The following is a 16,708-nucleotide window of genomic DNA, read 5'->3' as shown; positions in this document are numbered from 1 at the left end:
ATACATATACTTCTCAAATTTTCTGTTGAATGCTTTTCGAATGACGTTCTCTGAATTGCAGTTTCTTGGAAGTTGTGCTGAAGTGATGTACTGAGAACTGGTGTAAGCAAATTATATTACTAACAGCTATTATTATTATTATTATTATTATTATTATTATTATTATTGTTGGCGTTGTTGTTTTGTAACTATGGTGGTCTAGAGGATAGAACGCTAGAGTCCGGCCCTTTATGGTGGGTTCAATCCCAGTCGGACCCAGGTCCACTGAACCTGCTATCAAATGAGTACCGGGGTTCTTTTCCGGGGGTAAAAGGCGGCCCGGCCGATGTGCCACCCCCTTCCACGTCCTAGTGCAGCTGCGAAGAAAGGATGTGCTTTTTACCTAGAGTTAGGCCAATAAACCCGTCACAGGCTTCTGCCACAGACCTTGCCTTTTTATTATTATATTAAAACGTTTTATATATTACGTTACTTTAGATGGATAAAAACACAAATACGGTTGCTGACCGTCAGACATACTAAAGATTACATTTAGTTACTTTATTATCGTATGCATCTGTGACGCGACAAAAGTGAGGATGATAGCGTGCGTGCGCGCGCGTGTGTGTGTGGGTGGGTGGTTCGCATCATATGTTACGCATCGCGTATTGTACTAACACATAGGATGTGATGTACGTTAAAAAAAAATTGTACAAACCAGAGTAGGTGCCCATATTTCCCTGCTAAAACGTGAAATGTGGCTCTTATACTTCAAGCATATGGTTAATATTGAAAACATAATCACCCCTCAGAGCTCTAGAGGTAAGTTAATTGTACTTTGATTTGAATTTGCAACGTCCGCTGTTAGCATCTCGAATTAACGGTAAATTAGAATGGTTGTCTTTTGTTTTTGTCTAAGTCCTGTGTGTCAGGAAGAGGTTAAATTATTTCTCAACTACCCAGTCCGTCAAAGGAAACAAAAACACATGTCTACGCAACTGTATTTAACAACGCGAGCTCGGAGATACGCACGTCTATTTTGCGACCTGGGCTTTTTCTTACACACGGTAGAGATTCAGTTAGAGCACTAGTCTTCAGCGATATGTTCCTTAAAGTAATAAACGAATTCGAATAAAATCTAGGAGACTTTAATTCCCCCCCCCCCCCTATTTTCTATACCGATAAAGCTGATTCGCTCGACGTAACGAATGCTGGTGCCTCACGCACAACTACATTTGACGAGTGAAAATGGAAAGCGCTCTAAGTGCTATGTTTTCACAAAACGCGTTTTCAGTGCTGTTGTGTTATCGGCGTTCTGTTGCATTTCCATGATTTGATCCAGTGGATAAACCACGGAGAAAGTCTTTCAAACATGCGTTTGTAGATAGAACATGGTCTTCGTGCAAAGCTGTGCTTCCCTCTGCAGTTTCAAAATTTAAAGAATATGAAAAGTTCTACTAGTTAAAAACCTAATGCTGTATCTCTGTACTTGTATTATCACAAATAAAATGTATGAGGAAGGATGAAAAAGTAATGTCAAAACTTAATAATGAACATACAACATCGGAAGTAATACAGCTTGTGGCCTATACTTTTCTCCACACAACACTACGGTTCAACAGAGTCACCACGCATTTATGCACATCTGCGCCATCGTTGAACCCAGGATCAAAGCCAGATTGGAAAAATTCTGGATTTTGCTTCTTGACTTTTAAGGCTGTTTTAAACTCATGCACGAAGAACGTGTATGGGAAGCTGTAATGGACATTATCAATGTGCGGCGTTGAGCGAAGAAGTTTGCTAACTGATGAAAGTTATCTTAATAAATAAAAAAGATAAAGACGATTATGTGAATGTGCACCTGCTTGTTTTACTTTTGGATTGTCTCTTCCTGAATGTATAGTCTCTTTATGTATGTAAGCTGTTGCATACCAAACAATTCCACTCATAAAAAAAAATATGTCCAGAAGCTAACCGCAAATTTACAGTTAAAAACTAAATCTGTCTGCAAGAATGAGAAGCAGATCTGACTGCGAGAATATAAATGAAATAAGTCCTGCCTGATCTGTTAAAAAAATTGACTCTGAACTTTAATGAGAATAATTAACCAAACACTGTTAATTAACCCTGTGAAATTGAAAACTCGTATCTCCTGTGTTTGGCTTACCTGTGCCGCAATGGAAAACGCTGTGCAATTGCTCTCACAGAAAAAGAAGAAAAGGCGCTCCTCAATTTCTGATCTGCTACTAATTACAGGGAATGGCAGTAGTGCAATGTGATTCCTTGAATACATTTAACGCAAACCTGGTTCTCATAAGTGTTATATCCCATAAAAAAGACTGTCTATCAGGTAATGGGATCTGGATAATGGTTTATGATAATCTGAGCTACTCTCTAGACAAAAATTCTTCTCACGAAACTGTATTTAAAAAATTCATCTCATAAAAATTTCTTGACACTAGTTCATTTACAAAATTTCGCCATTGAAGGTTTAGCAAGCAAGAAGTAAATATTTCATTACAAATTACAGTTATCTAAGATCAACACTGGAGAAATACAAAAATGTAACTCAATAAGAAAATTTTTTCTAAAACAAAATTCCTTATACTAATGATTAAATCCTTTTCGTCTTTTCAAAAAAAAAAAATGGTTCAAATGGCTCTGAGCACTATGGGACTTAACATCTGTGGTTATCAGTCCCCTAGAACTTAGAACTACTTAAACCTAACTAACCTAAGGACATCACACACATCCATGCCCGAGGCAGGATTCGACCGTAGCTTCGTCTTTTCAAATCCATTGACACTGACTGTGACAAAACTTTATGAAAGTAGCAAGAAATTCCTGATTTTGTTGTCTGTGTTGAACCAAGAATGCTTGACTAAGTGCTGCTGCAAGAAAGTAAAATTTGTTACCTTAAACTCCAATCTTCTCAAAATAATATCCATCTTAGTACATCCATCTCATTCAATGCATAAGGATTATATTCCTTTCGTAATAATAATATCTTCCATCAGATCAATAAAATAATTCCCGAGAGCAACATGTTCCGCGTCCCAGCTGCACGAGCTCACTGCCACGACACCCCGCTACAACTCCCACTTTCCTTTCCTCGTGATCAACACTTAACACCCGCTTCTTCGCAAAGCAAAGATGACTAACTTGCCTCCGGGCAGCGCAGCGTCTCTGACGAGGCTGCGCGCGCATAACTGAACGATACAAAATTACATGCGCGTCCTAAGACGTCCAAAAACAAGAAAATTATCTATAAAATTACGTACACACACCTTTCACGGAGAAATGTGCTTTGCAGATAAACCGCGCAGCGGCCGGCCGACAACATCTGTCGCAGATGTCAGTCGAGGACTTGCTGACGAAGTGATTCGAGGAGACAGTATCGCTGAGAAAAACTGGGTCACGACGGAAAACACAGAATTTTTCCAAACTGGTTTTGATGCGTGGGTTCAACGATGGCGCACGGGTGCAAAAGTGCATTGTGTTTATGTTGGGCAGTAGTTTTATGTGGAGGAAAGTATAGGAAACATTACTTTTTGATTCACCCTCGCAGCACCTCAGTATTAGCGGCACTTCGAACAGAAACGTTCTTTCCGGTATTTTGTCGACAAGTGTCAGTTTTCAGATCGTAGCTGTGTACAAAATACAAACTGAATCTTGCAGAGTAGAAAACAGTAACCAGACACCGTTAATACTGCTATTTATTTGCGTAAATTTCGCCGTCACCGGTTTCGAACCGACTGGTTCAACTTCACGTTCATATCACATTTGTTGTTGTTTAAATTATTTGCTGAAAAACAGTCAACAACTAATGAAAACAAAAAAGTAATAAAAACGTGAACAGCCGTCTGAAAATGAACTTGTCCGTTCGAAACCAGTAACGGAGCTTTTGTGTAAACAAATATCATTTTCGACCATGGCTAGTTGCCGCTTTCTTCTTTGCAAGAATCAGCTTGTAGAAATTTTCTTATTGGCACTCGGAACTATTCAGTTTCCTGGTATTGCACTTAGAATGTTCTTAATAATGTATTTTGTCTCATTACTTTTTCCAGGGATGCGGTGAGCAGCATAATTCTGTGATCGCAGTCTCAATTTTTTGGACACAAATCGGTCATATACAGAGATATACTGCTTTTTCATTCTCTTGATAAATGGTAGATTTAGCACTCAGAACGTTTCCTATTTCCATTCTTCATTTTTTTCTGCCCAAGTTAATCTACGGTGTGTAACAGAGGGTACATCAATTTCTCTCCTTCCGATTCCATTCGCTGATTGTACACGGGAAGAAAAACTGCCGATGCTCCCCTGTATGTGTCCAAATTTGTCTGGTTTTGACATCGTGGTCACTGTACGATATGTATGTAGGAGGAGGCAGTAAGTCTCTTGACTCGTTTTAAACGTGGACTCTTAGGAATACCCTCAGCGTCTTCCTTGTAGCGCCACCCACTGCAGTTCACTGAATATTCCTGTCAAATCCTCGCGCTCACCAAACATACTCATTAAGAACTCTTTTTTAATCATCTTCCTCATGTTTTCTTTATTCCCACATTGAAAAGGTTCCATACTGACGAACAATACTCAAGAATTGGTCGAACAAAGGTTGTGTAAGAGTGACCATTCGAGCGAAAAACACATTACCTTACGATTCTTCTAATAAATCTTACAAATGGACAATCAGACCTGTTAGTCACAGATTTTGCTGAGTATTGGGTATGTTGTAGAGGGGCGTATGCTGCGTGCCTGGACAGCGGCTTTTCGTACGATGGCCCCTAGTTTCCGGGATATAGATGAAGTTTTATGCGTACCTCGTATACCAGTAACGTTAATCATGTCCAAGCGAGCGTAGCTCAGCGGCTAAGGTTCACGGCTATTACGCTGACGATACGGGCTCCGATTCTGACTGGTCTTTTTCCTTTATCGTCAGTTTGATAGTACAGAGTGTCATTAAATAATGTGCAAATGCGGAAGGATTGCAGAGACGAAAAAAATTATAAGAATTTGAACAAGATTGGTCATTCCTTCACAGCACAGTATACTGTAACTGCGTCAGCAAAGTTATTCCATAAAGTTTTCTTATGTATGCAGAAACCATCCGGGAAATTTGGTCGGATTGTTTAAAAAAAGAGTTGACGGTTTGACTTAGCGAAATTAACGAAAGTGCTGTATGAGGAATTTTTAAAATCTGTCATTCTTCTGTACGTGGGAAAAGAAAAAATTCTCCACATTTTACATACGGGAGGTAGGCGGACTCGTCAGACACTTTACGATGAAACGTTTGTGGATAAAGAAAAAAAAATGCACCTTCATCACAAAAATTATCCCACCCGAATGTACTCCAATTTGCCATCCCTGTAATGTTTATTTTTACAGACAGTTTTAAATTTTCACGAAAAAAGTTTCAAATGCTCCGACTTCCTGAAGATTAATAGAGAAAATAGCTTCTTGGGAAGATTCAATAAAAATAATTTTTTTAATTTTGCGTCAATTTGTGCACTTGCTTTCGCGGGAATGGCCAAATACACGTAGTCCGCATCGAAGTTGATCGAAGAAAAGACAATCTTTTTGAATCTAAACGAACTGTGTTTTCCGGTATCGCTTCTGAACAGTTCTTTTACTGCGAGGTCGTAGCTTTCATTAAAAATGCTTGGTGCTCTGCGAATTTCCGTTTCGGTTGCTTCTGCGACAAAGAATGGTTCAAATGGCTCTGAGCACTATGCGACTTAACTTCTGAGGTCATCAGTCGCCTAGAACTTAGAACTAATTAAACCTAACTAACCTAAGGACATCACACACATCCATGCCCGAGGCAGGATTCGAACCTGCGACCGTAGAGGCCGCTCGGTTCCAGACTGTAGCGCCTAGAACCGCACGGCCACTCCGGCCGGCGCGACAAAGAAAATCCGTAATTATGTAACAGCACGGCATACGATGCAAGCGATAGTGTGTAAAACGATTCTGTAATTTGTAACAAAAGGAATACATATTTCAGGAAAGTTTGCCGTAATGACTGATTTAATAATGAAATTACCACTGGAAAGATGACTACTTTGAATAATTTTGCATGACGTATACTGTTTAACTGATATTCGTCCGACAAAACAGAAAAATGAAAAGTCAAATTACACAGGCAGGATTGGAACCCATACCGCCATCGTGGTAGCCGTGAGTCTTATACACTGCGCTACACTCACCAAGTCGAAAGATAATTAACTATGGGCCGTCAAAAGAAAACCCGTCAGTCAGGCACTCAGGACAGGTCGCTCTTCAACATAACTAAGATTTAGCAAAATCCGTGATTGATTGGTCCCCTTGTTAGTGTATCTGCCTTCCTTTGGTCTACGTTTATGGTGTCGTTCACCTTAAATTTCTCCAAAGAGTAATTCCTACATGCTTAAAGGTTATGAACGATATCAGTGACTGATCTCCGGTCAAGTAGTCAAATGAGACAGGATCTTTTCATCAATTTACGCTCATTATTATTATTATTATTATTATTATTATTATTATTATTATTATTATTGACATTTTTTTTCTCAGACTTTAGTCTGGTTAAAAATGGAACGTGACGCGGACCTTGATCAAGCGTGACTTCCTTGTAACTGTATGGTATATGGTATATGTTATATTGCATTTAGGAACTTTCGGGTAATTGAACATGTAGCAATAATTACAGATTTTTGTAGTTGTATATATATGTTTGGATGTAGCTGTATTGCATTGATGTACTGGTGGATATTGTGAGGTATGACTCCTGTAGTTGATAGTATAATTGGTATAATGTCAACTTTATCCTGATGCCACATGTCCTTGACTTCCTCAGCCAGTTGGATGTATTTTTCAATTTTTTCTCCTGTTTTCTTCTGTATATTTGTGGTGTTGGGTATAGATATTTCAATTAGTTGTGTTAATTTCTTCTTTTTATTGGTGAGTATGATGTCAGGTTTGTTATGTGGTGTTGTTTTATCTGTTACAATGGTTCTGTTCCAGTATAATTTGTATTCATCATTCTCCAGTACATTTTGTGGTGTGTACTTGTATGTGGGAACGTGTTGTTTTATTAGTTTATGTTTTATGGCAAGTTGTTGATGTATTATTTTTGCTACATTGTCATGTCTTCTGGGGTATTCTGTATTTGCTAGTATTGTACATCCACTTGTGATGTGATCTACTGTTTCTATTTGTTGTTTGCAAAGTCTGAATTTATCTGTTGTGGTGTTGGGATCTTTAATAATATGTTTGCTGTAATATCTGGTGTTTATTGTTTGATCCTGTATTGCAATCATGAATCCTTCCGTCTCACTGTATATATTGCCTTTTCTTAGCCATGTGTTGGATGCGTCTAGATCTATGTGTGGCTGTGTTAGATGATACGGGTGCTTGCCATGTAGTGTTTTCTTTTTCCAATTTACTTTCTTTGTATCTGTTGATGTTATGTGATCTAAAGGGTTGTAGAAGTGGTTATGAAATTGCAATGGTGTAGCTGATGTATTTATATGAGTGATTGCTTTGTGTATTTTGCTAGTTTCTGCTCGTTCTAGAAAGAATTTTCTTAAATTGTCTACCTGTCCATAATGTAGGTTTTTTATATCTATAAATCCCCTTCCACCTTCCTTTCTGCTTAATGTGAATCTTTCTGTTGCTGAATGTATGTGATGTATTCTATATTTGTGGCATTGTGATCGTGTAAGTGTATTGAGTGCTTCTAGGTCTGTGTCACTCCATTTCACTACTCCAAATGAGTAGGTCAATACTGGTATAGCATAAGTATTTATAGCTTTTGTCTTGTTTCTTGCTGTCAATTCTGTTTTCAGTATTTTTGTTAGTCTTTGTCTATATTTTTCTTTTAGTTCTTCTTTAATATTTGTATTATCTATTCCTATTTTTTGTCTGTATCCTAGATATTTATAGGTATCTGTTTTTTCCATCGCTTCTATGCAGTCGCTGTGGTTATCCAATATGTAATCTTCTTGTTTAGTGTGTTTTCCCTTGACTATGCTATTTTTCTTCTAAATGGGCAAGGAAACAATGGAAGACCTCAAGAAACTAAATACACTCCTGGAAATGGAAAAAAGAACACATTGACACCGGTGTGTCAGACCCACCATACTTGCTCCGGACACTGCGAGAGGGCTGTACAAGCAATGATCACACGCACGGCACAGCGGACACACCAGGAACCGCGGTGTTGGCCGTCGAATGGCGCTAGCTGCGCAGCATTTGTGCACCGCCGCCGTCAGTGTCAGCCAGTTTGCCGTGGCATACGGAGCTCCATCGCAGTCTTTAACACTGGTAGCATGCCGCGACAGCGTGGACGTGAACCGTATGTGCAGTTGACGGACTTTGAGCGAGGGCGTATAGTGGGCATGCGGGAGGCCGGGTGGACGTACCGCCGAATTGCTCAACACGTGGGGCGTGAGGTCTCCACAGTACATCGATGTTGTCGCCAGTGGTCGGCGGAAGGTGCACGTGCCCGTCGACCTGGGACCGGACCGCAGCGACGCACGGATGCACGCCAAGACCGTAGGATCCTACGCAGTGCCGTAGGGGACCGCACCGCCACTTCCCAGCAAATTAGGGACACTGTTGCTCCTGGGGTATCGGCGAGGACCATTCGCAACCGTCTCCATGAAGCTGGGCTACGGTCCCGCACACCGTTAGGCCGTCTTCCGCTCACGCCCCAACATCGTGCAGCCCGCCTCCAGTGGTGTCGCGACAGGCGTGAATGGAGGGACGAATGGAGACGTGTCGTCTTCAGCGATGAGAGTCGCTTCTGCCTTGGTGCCAATGATGGTCGTATGCGTGTTTGGCGCCGTGCAGGTGAGCGCCACAATCAGGACTGCATACGACCGAGGCACACAGGGCCAACACCCGGCATCATGGTGTGGGGAGCGATCTCCTACACTGGTCGTACACCACTGGTGATCGTCGAGGGGACACTGAATAGTGCACGGTACATCCAAACCGTCATCGAACCCATCGTTCTACCATTCCTAGACCGGCAAGGGAACTTGCTGTTCCAACAGGACAATGCACGTCCGCATGTATCCCGTGCCACCCAACGTGCTCTAGAAGGTGTAAGTCAACTACCCTGGCCAGCAAGATCTCCGGATCTGTCCCCCATTGAGCATGTTTGGGACTGGATGAAGCGTCGTCTCACGCGGTCTGCACGTCCAGCACGAACGCTGGTCCAACTGAGGCGCCAGGTGGAAATGGCAGGGCAAGCCGTTCCACAGGACTACATCCAGCATCTCTACGATCGTCTCCATGGGAGAATAGCAGCCTGCATTGCTGCGAAAGGTGGATATACACTGTACTAGTGCCGACATTGTGCATGCTCAGTTGCCTGTGTCTATGTGCCTGTGGTTCTGTCAGTGTGATCATGTGATGTATCTGACCCCAGGAATGTGTCAATAAAGTTTCCCCTTCCTGGGACAATGAATTCACGGTGTTCTTATTTCAATTTCCAGGAGTGTATCTCTACAGAAGAAATAACGAACAGAGTAAAGTACAGAGAAAAAATCTTGAAACAGATAGTCGAGGAAACACCAAAGGAGAAGAAACCAAGAAAGAATTATTATTATTATTATTATTATTATTATTATTATTATTATCGATAATTCCCCATTTAGGAGAGCGTTAAAAAACAATCAGTTTTCATGGCACTTTTTAGTCCCTTTCTTTTCTCTTCCCAAAAACCTCTCACATATACACTGTTTCTTCTTCCTCTCTTCTGTCCGCTTCTTTCTTGGTTTCTTCTCCTTTGGTGTTTCCTCGACTATCTGTTTCAAGATTTTTTCTCTGTACTTTACTCTGTTCGTTATTTCTTCTGTAGAGATATTTAGTTTCTTGAGGTCTTCCATTGTTTCCTTGCCCATTTAGTTCTCATCGTATTAGTCATCACTATGTTAAAAATCTTCTTGATCAGCCTATTTTCGTTCATCCTATAAATGTGCCCATAGACTTTAGCCCTTATTTTTCTGATGTTGTTGGTAATTGTCTCTGTCTGTAAAGTTCTTTTGGCGGTCTTTTTATCCCTATCCCCTGTCTCTGTACTGGCCCATATATCTTTCTCAGAATTTTCCTCTCTTGCTTTTCCGTTTCCTTGATTGTCGTTCTTCCCCTGATTACTGTCGTTTCTGAGGCATACAAGGGTTCGAGTAAGACTACTGTTTTGTAATGTCTTAATTTGGCATTAACGGAAATACTTCATTTGTTGTAATGGCTCCATGCAAGTCTGTAAGCTTTTTGTAGCTTTGCAACTCTTTCTTCATTGGCTGTCGAATTTAGTCCTGTTTTCTGTATAATTTGTCCCAGGCATTTGAAACTTTCTACTTGTGCTATCTTTCCAGACTTAGTTACCAATGGGTTTCTGTCTGTGGATTTTGTGTCCATGTACTGAGTTCTTTCATACGAAATTTGTAGTCCTGTTCTGGCTGCGATTTCATGTAGTGTCTAGGGCTTCTTTGGCTTCTTCTCTGTTATTTTTTATGATGGCTATATCATCGGCAAAGTCCCTACCTTTTATGTTGATGGTTCTATTTTGGTGTCTCCCCATCTTTACACCATTGACTCCTTTGTTCCATGTCCTGATTATTTTCACTAAATCTGCGTTAAATAAAATGGGTGACAGGCCATCTCCCTGTCTCAGTCCTGTCTTGATTTCGAATGGTTCCGAGATCTCTCCCATGAATTTCACTTTGGATTTTGGATTTGTTAATGTTTCCTGGATTAGTTTCCTGGTCTTGTTGTCTACCTCCATTTCTTCCAGCGTACTGAAAAGCGTCTTCTTGAAATCAACAAATGTTATTGTGGTGTTTCTGGACTTTCACGTTGCTAATATTATTCTTTCACCGGATCTGTTCACTGCACGATCTTCCCTTCCTGAACCCTGCCTGGTACTCTCCGAAATGTGGATCTATCTGAGGTTCTAGGCGATTTAACAGAGCTTCGGATAGAATTTTGTATGTCACAGGCAGTAACGAAATTCCTCTATAGTTATTAGGGTCTGTTTTGTCTCCTTTCTTGTGGAGGGGGTATATTAGGGCTGACTTCCATTCTTCTGACCCCTTTTCTGTTTCCCAGATGTTTTTGATTATTCTGTGTAATATAATCATGTTCTAATTTCCATATTTCTGCAATCAGTCCATCTTCTCCTGGTGCTCTGTTATTTTTCAACGATTTTATTATTTTCACTATTTCTTCGTGTCTTGGTGGTTCGGAGTCCTGGTTAGGTTCTGGGTTTGTAATCTGAAATCTCTGTTTTTGTTCATCGCAGTTGAGTAATGTGTCAAAGTATTGAGCTAATATTTCAGTCTTTCTTCGGATTTGCCTCCAGTGTTCCATCTTGTCTTTTGAAGCATAAGCTTGGAGGTTGATATCCTGTCCTATTTTCTCGGAATATCCTGTAAAAATTCCGTGTGTTGTTTCTGGTGAAGTTCTATCTCCTTCAACCTGCTGTTCTCGTAACCTCGTTTTTCTTTGCGGATTATTTTTGGAGTGTTTTTCTGTATCCTGTTGAATTATTCTCATTTTTCTTGTGTTCTATGGCTATTAAATTTTTTTCCAGGCTTGTATTCTGTCTTCTATGACTCTGTCGCATGTGATGTTCCACCATTGATGTTTTCTTTTTCTCGGTGGTTGCCCCAGTTTTATCAGTTCTCTAATTTTTCCCGACAGATCTGTCCAGTTGTTGCCGTTGATTTTCGTAATTTATTCTATTATTTTTTTCTTGTTTACTTGCAAGTTCTCTGGATCTGTTCTGAAAGGTCTGTTGGTTCTCTTGATTTGTCTGTTGGGTATAAATTTTGCTTTGATTTGGAGAAGGTGATGATCAGGCTCAAAAACTCCTTTCCTAGTTCTTATGTTCATTATTTCTCTGGCGTTTTTCATTCCCTTCGTCTATCTGAAATTATCTTAGAGCATTGTTGGGGGATTTCCAAGTTACTAGTTTTCTTTGTGTTTTCTGGAATTGCGTTGACATGATTTTCAGCTCAAAATTCCTGCAGAAATTTATCAAGTTCTCTCAATTTTTGTTTGTTCTCTTGTGGGCCGTGTGTTTCCCTGTCGTGTCTCGGAATTTTCTTTCCTTGCGTAACTGGGCATTGAAATCCCCCAATAACACTTTTACGTGATTCTTGGGGATTTTGCTGGTAGCTTCTTCCAGATCTTCTATTATCTCTTGGTTCTTCTTGTTATAATTATTTGTGGGGGCATGTGCACTAATTAGTGTACAGGCTTTGTTTCAAGATCGTATCGTGAGTGTTGAAATTTTTCCTGATTTTGATGTGAAATCTATTACAGAGTCCAGTATTGATTTATGTATTACAAATCCTGTTCCGAAGAGTTTGAGATTACTTCATGGAATGGTTATGGCTGGTTTCCCCTTACATATTCTGTAATTTTCCGAATCAAGGTGGTTCTCATCTGCGAATTGCGTTTTCTGTATTGCCATAATTTTGATGTTGAATTTATCCATGGTGTTTGTTAATTGTTTAAATTTACCTGGCTTCAGTAGTGTGTTTGTGTTGAGTGTTCCCATGTAAAATATTCTCTTTGTCTTGAGGGTTTTTGAGAAGCTCCGATTCTTCTCTTCATGACATGCCTGATCCCCTTGAATCCGATGATCAGATCTATTACCCAGTCTTACTGACTGGGGCCAGGGAAGTGGATTCTTTCCCATTGTTATGTCATGGTTATTTGTTTGTGTTGAGGTTTTGGTGGTGAAATCACGAAGGATCTCACATAATTTCGACTGGAGTTTTGAGTTCCAGAAGATTCAAACACAGCCGAGCTCACAGAGACAACAGACGCTGACCAGAGTACCGGTGGCTGCCCAGCAGACGTGTCTGGATTTTGGAGCTGCTCATTATATTACTTTTTTTGTATTCAGTGCAGCTACAAATCTTTGGGTCAGACATAGATCATCTGCGAGTATCTCTGCAATTTGTAACAAATCTGTGACAGTGTTACACCCCCTGTACACAACAAAGTCGGCAGGGAACAGTCTCACAGGGCTACAGACTTCATTTGCCACGTCGTTTACATTATCTGATCAAAATTATCCGGACACCCTCAAGTAATGCGGAACTGGCCACTGCATGTCACTAGAGGCGCAACCGCAAATATAACAGGTGGCAGGGCGTATTATAGCGTCAGTAGAAAAGCAGTGACACCATAATGGATCGGTCACGAGAGCTCAGTGACTTCGAACGTGTCTACTTGATGTCACCTGAGTAACAAATCCATCAGGGACATTTCAACCCTTCTAAAACTGCCTTTGTCAACTGTTAGTGATGTTATTGTAAAGTGGAAACGCTAAGGAACAACAGCAGCTGAACCAAGACCAGGCAGACCTCATTTACTGCCGAACAGGGGCCATCGACCATTGTGGAGGGTGTTGTAAAATATCGCATGTAAGCAGCGGAAGGAATGCCTTGAGAGTTAGAGTGCTACTAGCAGTCTTTGACTGGAATAATCTCTTTAAAATTCTGAAGGTGGCAGGGGTAAAATACAGGGAGCGAAAGGCTATTTACAATTTTTACAGAAACCAGACGGCAGTTATAAGAGTCGAGGGTCATGAAAGGGAAGCAGTGGTTGGCAAGGGGGTGAGACAGGGTTGTAGCCTGTCCCCGATGTTATTCAATCTGTATATTGAGCATGCAGTATAGCAAACAAAAGAAAAATTCGGAGTAGGTATTAAAGTCCATGGAGAAGAAATAAAAACGTTGAGGTTCGCCGATGACATTGTAATTCTGTCAGAGACAGCAAAGGACTTGGAAGAGCAGTTGAACGGAATGGACAGTGTCTTGAAAGGAGGATATAAGATGAACATCATCAAAAGCAAAACGAGGATAATGGAATGTAGCCGAATTAAGTCGGGCGATGCTGAGGGAATTAGATTAGGAAATGAGACACTTAAAGTAGTAAAGGAGTTTTGCTATTTGGGGAGCAAAATAACTGATGATGGTCGAAGTAGAGAGGATATAAAATGTAGACTGGCAATGGCAAGGAAAGCGTTTCTGAAGAAGAGAAATTTGTTAACATCGAGTATAGATTTAAGTGTCAAGAAGTCATTTCTGAAAGTATTGTATGGAGTGTAGCCATGTATGGAAGTGAAACATGGACGGTAAATAGTTTGGACAAGAAGAGAATAGAAGCTTTTGAAATGTGGTGCTACAGAAGAATGCTGAAGATTAGATGGGTAGATCACATAACTAATGAAGAGGTATTGAATAGAATTGGAGAGAAGAGAAATTTGTGGCACCATTTGACTAGAAGAAGGGATCGGTTGGTAGGGCATATTCTGAGGCATCAAGGGATCACCAATTTAGTATTGGAGGGCAGCGTGGAGGGTAAAAATTGTAGGGGGAGACCAAGAGATGAATACACTAAACAAATTCAGAAGGGTGTAGGTTGCAGTAGGTACTGGGAGATGAAGAATCTTGCACAGAATAGAGTAGCATGGAGAGCTGCATCAAACCAGTCTCTGGACTGAAGACCACAACAACAACAACAACAACAAGCAGTCTAGCTATGGCAATGCCTGTACGTAGGAAGTTAAAAAGAATAGGATAATTTGGTCGAGCAGCTTCTCACAAGCTACACATTTCTGTGGTCATTGCTAAGGGAGCGACGCTTGATGTGGCGTAAAGAACGATATCACAGGACGGCTGGTGACTGGAAACGAGTGATTTGAAGTGATAAACCACGCGGTACCATGTGGCTCTCCGATGGAGGGGGCTGGGTTTGGAAAATGACTGGAGAATATTAGCTGCTATCAAGAGTAGTGCTAACAGTGAAGTACAGATGAGATAGTGTTATGGAACTAGGGCGTTTCTCGTCGTTAGTGCGTGGTCCCTATACTGCACTTACGTGAACGCTAAATGAAGGAGAACCGGCTGTTGTGGCCGAGCGGTTCTAAGCGCTTCAGTTCGGAACCGCGCTGCTGCTACGTCGCAGGTTCTAATCCTGTCTCGGGGATGAATGTGTGTGATGTCCTTAGGTTAGTTAGGTTTAAGTAGTTCTAAGTCTAGGGGACTGATGACCTCAGATGTCAAGCCCCATAGCGCTCAGAGCTATATGAACCATTTGAACCAAATGAAGGAGAATATGAACTCATTTTACGGAATTGTGTACTGCGTAGAGTGGAGGAACAGTTCGGAGACGATGATTTGTTTTTATCAACATGACTCTGCACGCTGCCATGAAGCAGCATCGGTGAGGCGATGGTATGTGGTATGTGGGTAATAACAATCCTGAAATGGACTAGCCTGCCCAGAGTCCCAATCCGACCCCAGTGAAACTCCATACTAAATGACTACTCCTGAAGAGAAGGCACATTGTGCATCATGTCATGTTGAACAAAATCTGATGTGTAGATTCAGTGAAGCTTCAGAACTAAATACGGGAGGTATTCATCGTCACGCGCATGACTTCGTGCATGGCGCAAGATATTGATGGAGATTTGGACAGTGTTCGAGAAAGGTAGAGTGGATGACCAAGAACATCTGAGGGAAACATCGACCGTGTAAGACAAACCATCGATCGTTCTGCCAGAAATTCTGTCCGTACTGCTGTCAGACAGTTACAGCTAGCACATTCAACTGTGCACAAAGTCCTGCACCAAATTTTTCTGTTGTACTCTTACAAAGTGCAGTTCTTACAGGCACTGGAGCCAAACGATAAACCAAGCTTATAAGAGTTTGTAGTTCTCATGTCTGCAGATGAAAAATTTCTCATCCGAGTTTGTTCCAATGATGAGGCAACGTTTCATCTTTCAGAAAAACTGGACACACACAATGTGGGATCTGGGGATCAGAAAACTCCCATGTGACTAGGATGCTTCAGCGAGATAGTCCAAATGTGAATGTGCGGTGCGGATTCGTGTTTAATCGCATCCATTTTCTTCTTCGAGACATAAATATCTGTAAATGTTGACACGGAACTTTTGACAGAAAAAGTGGAACCACAACTACTTGACCTCCAACCAAACATCATTTTATGGAAAGATGGTGCACGTCTAATTGGCGGACTGCATATTCGTGAATTCTTAAATGAAAATTTCCAGACCAGCGGATTGGAATGGCTGTCCAAATCGCCGGTCACTCCGTTTACAAGGTATCACTCACTCTGACTTTTTTCTACGGGATATCGTCTATCAAAGAAAAGGTGAAACATCACTGACTTGAAGCGGAGGATTACTGATGGCATTGCCATCACCGATGAGGGTCTGCTACAGCGAACATAGCAAGATATAGAGTACCGTCTTGATGTGCTTCGTGTATCTAATGATTCCCGACTACAGATGTACTAATACGGGCAAAAATCTTAAATGTATAGATGTCTCATTTTGTAATATGTTGTACATATCATTATTTTCATTTGCTTATGCAAAGAGTTTTTGAATTTGTAGAGAGACCTTACAGATACCTGTACTGTATACAGGGTTTAAAAAACTACATATACAAATTTGTAGAGTTATTAGAGGAGATAGAAAGAAACACTTGTGTTATGTGACAACAATGTCACAGGTGCACCGCATCCCCGCTAGCGATCACTAAAGGATTTATTGCTGCATTTCCCTTAGATAAATGTTCTCAGTTGTTTTGACTGCTTCGTATGCAACATTTTGAATACTGGAATCTGATTTGCAACACAATCTCAGCTTACTGCTATGAAGGATAAGTTTTCGCTACTACTAGCATTGTCCATGTCT

The 16,708-nt window shown here is 40.9% G+C and overlaps 1 protein-coding gene across 1 annotated transcript in view; it reads right to left on the bottom strand.

Moving 5' to 3' along the window:
• The window catches only part of LOC126183426 (KN motif and ankyrin repeat domain-containing protein 3-like), a 429,549-nt gene that overhangs the window by 156,472 nt on the left and 256,369 nt on the right, over nucleotides 1-16,708 (bottom strand). The gene's annotated exons all lie outside the window — the stretch shown is intronic.

Source organism: Schistocerca cancellata, chromosome 4 (assembly GCF_023864275.1).
Source record: "Schistocerca cancellata isolate TAMUIC-IGC-003103 chromosome 4, iqSchCanc2.1, whole genome shotgun sequence".
Classification (NCBI taxonomy): domain Eukaryota; kingdom Metazoa; phylum Arthropoda; class Insecta; order Orthoptera; family Acrididae; genus Schistocerca; species Schistocerca cancellata.
This window is presented reverse-complemented; position numbering and strand designations above follow the sequence as displayed.